Genomic DNA, 6033 nt, shown 5'->3' on the forward strand with positions numbered 1-6033 from the left:
TTTGGGTCTGGGGCCGCAGACAGTTTGTCAGACGACCCCCAAACACTGAATTCAAGCCACAGTACACTGTGAAGACTGTGAAGCATGGTGGCACAAGCATCATGTGATATGGGGATGTTTCTCATACCATGGTGTTGGGCCTATTTATCGTATACCACGGATCATGGATCAGTTCGAGTACATCAAAATACTTAAAGAGGTCATGTTGCCTTATGCCGAAGTGGAAATGCCCTTGAAATGGGTGTTTCAACAAGACAACGACCCGAAACACACCAGTAAGCGAGCAGCATCTTGGTTCCAGACCAACAAGATTAACGTTATGGAGTGGCCAGCCCAATGACATAAACTCATGGATACCAAGAGAACAGAGACTATGCACTTGGTATCAAGTTCAAGTTCCTTCATTAGTTGACATTTGGAGTAGACTATATTATTGCCAAATACTATAGCATTGCTAGTATTGCCATTTTAACTATATTTAAATAGAATTACACCATCAAAGTAGGGTGAAGTCAGCTGAAATGGGCCATGGTTTGGTAAATTACTTATAATACCATCAAATAAGCCATGCATGACATCTAATGATATTTTTATAAATTAGCATTAACATTTCCTGTAGCTATACCATTACATCGCCTTGTCAGGCCAGTTAGATATTTTGCTGCATTCTCTTCAAAGGCAGTCTTTACAGATATAACCATCTAGATGCCATTATCCTCTCCACAGCTCTCATGGTACCATGACTTGCACTGATCTCAAGGTCATTGTTACAGTCACTACTTGATTTAAAATACATTTAGATCCACATCATTGGTTATTCTTTGTTTTTTGTTTGTTTTTTTTACTTAAAAACTGTAGTGGTGGAAAGTGGTGAAAATGACGGTTTATGGTGGAAAGATTGTTTCTGTTTATTGTTTACTTAAATTGCCAGTCCACAAATATTTTTAAGCATGTATTTTATTATTTAACATATATAAGTTGAACAGTATATAGTTTTAAAAATAATTATTTCAAATGATATGCAAATTATGTGAACCTGCTTAAAACATTCATATAAATATAGATAAATAAAAATAAACATAGAGTGTACTGGAATGGTGATATAAAGTTCTCAGTCCAAAAGCACAAATATGTCATGAGAACATGCAAATAGCGCACAAAATCGGCATATATCATGTCCAAAGCTACGCCTGTAACTTCTCAGAGGTGAAAATGACATTTTAGCAGTTTTTCTGCAATATTAGCAGTCCCTCATGTCAGGCTTAGCTACTTTTGGACTTATTATGCTGATTACTTCTAATAAACATAAATACATTATTTTCATATTTGTTGTACATAATTCAAGGTGGAAATGCTGCTGAATAAAGATACTCTGTATAAAAGCTTGAGTTTCCTTGATTTATTTTCTAGCGCTGAAGAGCACATGTGCCTGAAGTTTCATCTTCAACTAATAAGTCCTTTTCACTATTATTTCCATTATTACCATGTAAATAAAATATTTAAGGTGGATCTATTAAAGTGGATTTTGTTGAGGGTAGTGATGTTACATTTGACACTGAAGCTTGCCGGAGCACGTATGTGATCAACGAAAAACGAAGCCTCATTTTTCTTTCCAGTCACGTGAATGCTTCACTTTGCGTGTCGGAATGTTTGAACCCAGACCACTACTCTACAGATTTTGGGAAGTTTAAGTCAATTTACTAACTTTTTTTTTAATTTATAAATAAGCCTATAGTTATGTTACATGATCATATTCTGACATAAACAGCATAGCATTAATAATAACCATAATTTACTTAAAGCAACTCTGTTGGTATTTTTATAATTTGTATTAATATAATTGTTACAATTAATTTATTGACACACTTTCATATGTGAATTATATTATCAGAAAACTGAAAATTTAGCGCAGTCAGGCTTTTATTTGTGTTTAATGGATAAAACAACGGAGGTAAAATACGCACTCGGGTTTATGGCTGCTATAAATTTGACCTGTCACAAGATGGCGCTGTTTTCGACACTCTTGATGCCTCGAATCTTTTCCCGGAACATTCAGGGGAAAGCTATTAATTCATGAGGTTTCTTTTGCCCATCCCTAGTTGAGGGAGGTGGACATGACAGAAAACCTGGGGACAGATAGGCCTGTTTTATTCCAAAAATAGTTAAAATTGTGATATACATGGAATTTCGGTGGTATGATATTATTTTATTTGTCCTTAAGACAAACATGTTATAAAATATTTTTAAATCGGATCCTTTAATATAATTTTAAAGAGGGTCAGTCTGGGTTGGGGACAAGCATAAAATCTGCTAATAAACAGCCTTGCAAAAACATTTTTAAAAGAAATCAGGGGCAAGATTTGGTGTTTACTAGGATATTGGAGCATGAACTTCATAAGGCCAATTTATCTGTGCATTTGTTTGTTTATTTATTTACAAAAAAAAAGAAAAAGGCCAAGGACACAAAAGTGCCTGTATTTGGAGAATCATAACGTTACTATCAGCATTTACAATGTTTATACACATTTTTTGATAGAGTTATTATTAGTTTGAAATGTGAAAGCACAGCAACCGATCTGATTAACTATTATTTGAAAATAAATGTCAAACATTTTGTGGATGGTAAGGATGAACTTTCCAACTATGCATAAGTTGAATAAAATGGTAATTACAGTACATCTACATTTTGATATAGTGAAATGGATATTATTACAGTGTAAAAACTGTGCATAAACAGTGATTTCTTTGTTTCAGGTTCTGTTGAAGATTGGCACTGTGGGCACTGTTGGCACAGCTGGCATCAGATCTCCAGGAGGCTGGCCGGTGATGTTGAGGTGATGCACAACACAGGTGACACAAAAAAAAAGGCCAATGTCATGTAGTTATACCGGTGGTTGTATGGAATATTTTTTACAAAGGTTTAGAGGAAATAAAAAAGTTAATATTACTGGCATATAAACACAGTTAATATTACTCATAAATATTTGTTTTTAAATGCCCCCCCCCCCCCCCCCAATTATTTCTACTCAATTTTATTTGTTAATGTACCAAATGCAGTTACTCAGATCTATTTAATTAGTTTTACTTACATTTACTCAGTTAATACAGTGTATGTATTTTATTTCACAGCTTAAAAATCTAATTAATATTCTAAGTGTAAAAGTGTTTCACCAAACACAAATCATATTCAAAGTTTTTAGAGTGCATCACCACCAGAGTTCATATAGAAAAACATATTCCAGCCAATTTTCAACATTTTAATCACTGTTCTAGAAACATATTTGACTCAACTTTGTTCATTTGCAATAATATGTTATGATTTGTTCACAAACAACAGGCCCAGACAGTTCACAATTAATGTAAATACAGTCTTACAATGTCATTGGTTTATAACTGCTCTTTCAAATCCTGTAGGAAAATTAACAGTCTTCATAAAGGTCAGTGATATTCTGACAGCTAGTAATCCTCGAACCGGCTTCTGCACTTGTACAATTTAAAGGGATACTCCACTTTAAAATGAAAATTCTGTCATCATATACTCACCCTTGTGTTGTTTCAAACCTGTATACATTTCTTTTTTTCTGGAAGATATTTAGAAGAATGTCAGTAACCAGACAGTTTCTGGTCTCATTGACTTCCATGGTAGGAAAAAAATATACTATGGAAGTCAATGAGACCAGAAACTGTCTGGTTACTGATATTCTTCTAAATATCTTCCTTTCTGTTCAGCAGAAAAAAAGAAATTCATAAAGGATTGAAACAACATGAGGGTGAGTATATGATGACAGAATTTTCATTTTAAAGTGGAGTATCCCTTTAAAAATTTGCCAACTGCATATAAGTGAATCAGATGTTGGTCATCAAAACATGAAATCTGTATGAAACACATAAACAAATGACACAAAACATGTATAAATTCTATATGACTTTAATTTGACTAGCATATGATTCAATATAAGAACTTTAAATGATTTATATATGAATTTTATATGAGTTTTATATATTTCTACTAATACCATACACATTTGCATACTTTTGTCATGTTAAACTCATAAGTCTTTTAACAGTATTCATATATAACGCAAAAATCCCCTACAAGTTGTATGTGTGCTATTTAGTATGAAAGTGGCCATAATCGGTCTGATTTTGTATAGGATATTGGCCTTATATGAAACACAGAAGGTAATTTTGTGGGGGGGGGGGGGGGAGACCCGCAGTGACGGATTAATTGACAGCTGCTGTCAGATAGACCCGCAGTGACGGATTAATTGACAGCTGCTGTCAGACTCTAAAATGGAGAGGGACTCACAGGGTCGCAAGACGACGTAAAGTACATGCATCTGATGAGTTTTATCGAGTTGATGTCAATAGCGCGCGCTCTCTGTGGGCATATTCATATTTTGCCGCTATGTGAAAAAATCCAGCAAAATGCGCCGGCATGTTTGTCGACCCCAGAGGATTAACTTTAGCCTAACCATAAATTGTGATCAATTTATGATCCTGCCGGATCCAGGCCGTATCCAGATCTGACGAAGGACCTTCGCCTGGACCGATGACAACGCAGTGCTGAAGTGCCAACTAGTCTCTCCCTATGGAGGATCCCACTACCACTATACAGATAAGGCGTTGTCGGGAAAATTCGTTTCGCGTTCCTACCCCAAAGCAACAACAACAAAAAAAATTCTTTATCAAAATTTATAAGGAAAGACAAGTACTTGTTTAGGCTTGGCTTGTAGGGAATTCCAAACCTGCGTATATTCAAACGCACATAACTATAGAACCCATTCTAAATGCTCATGTGAACGCCATCAGCGTTTCTCACAGGTTCGCGTTTAAAGTCTGTGTAGAGGGAATGGTGTCGTCTTAGCGGCCCCTAATTTAATAACAAATGATCGTTGCGACGGAAGCGAATCAATCAAAACTAACTTTAGCTGGAAAATAACTTAACTCTGCTATAAAGCCAAAACAATCTGTTACCTTAAATTATACGCTTATCTCTGTAAAGCTGCTTTGAAACAATCTACATTGTTAAAAGCGCTATATAAATGAAGATGACTTGACTTGACTTGATCATGTATGATCACTCACATCAAGACGCCGCTGCGGTGGTGGAGTCCATGCAGGAGGAGCAGCGTTTGGCACTGCGTCACTTTTCAGCGCGAGCTGTGTGGAGAAGCCCATTTCCATCTCTACTGTGTTGGAGAAGCAATCCCGTGTAAAATGCAGGTTGCACACTTGAGCTCTAGGCGGGAACTCACTGTCTTCCAGGCCAAGTGCATGCAACCACTAGCGCCTAATTTCCAAGTCTGCTAGAAAGCTCCTGACCACTGTACTTAACACAGATAAATCTACGCTTGCTCATACCAGGGGCGTGGTGAGCTGGAACCTGCTTGCGTCACGTAGTACCGCTTACGTCATGCAGTACCGCAAACATCCAATAGGAAAATTCAACTGCAGTAGCCACCGTTCATCCTGAAGAGGGCAGCACTCAGATGCTTTTACACCATATATTGTAGAATTAAAACACTTTATACCCAAATGTCAAAAAAGTTACTCGAATCAATGAACAGGGTTTAGTGTTTAGTTACCCTTTAAACCCCTGTAATTAAACACAAACCAACATATTCTCACGTGTGAAATGTTAGCCCATTTCTTCAAGAGTTTAAATCTTTTGTGTTTTTGCAATGTTGTAGCGTCACTGATTCTTACTGTGAGTGTCGATGCATTGACTGTTCTAAGATGGCGGGTGCGCGACATATCTGGAGCGGTCGAATGTGTCATCTACGTCTGCATATCTATCTAACCCTCACTGTGTGTCAGGAGAAAATGTTTACAAGAAGATGTGGTTGATTTTTATTTCCTCTGAAAGCAGAAGTGAAATAATGTGGGATCCACAAATAGATCGTAATAAATTACATGCAAATGACACTTGCCCCCATTCTTAAGACAAGGCTTAATAGTCTCAGACTAAAATGCATGTTTTAAATGAAACTTGCACTGGCATATCTTAAAATATTTCACTATTGATGTTTT

The sequence above is a fragment of the Scardinius erythrophthalmus genome, assembly GCF_964197995.2.
Source record: "Scardinius erythrophthalmus genome assembly, chromosome: 3".
Classification (NCBI taxonomy): Eukaryota; Metazoa; Chordata; class Actinopteri; order Cypriniformes; family Leuciscidae; genus Scardinius; species Scardinius erythrophthalmus.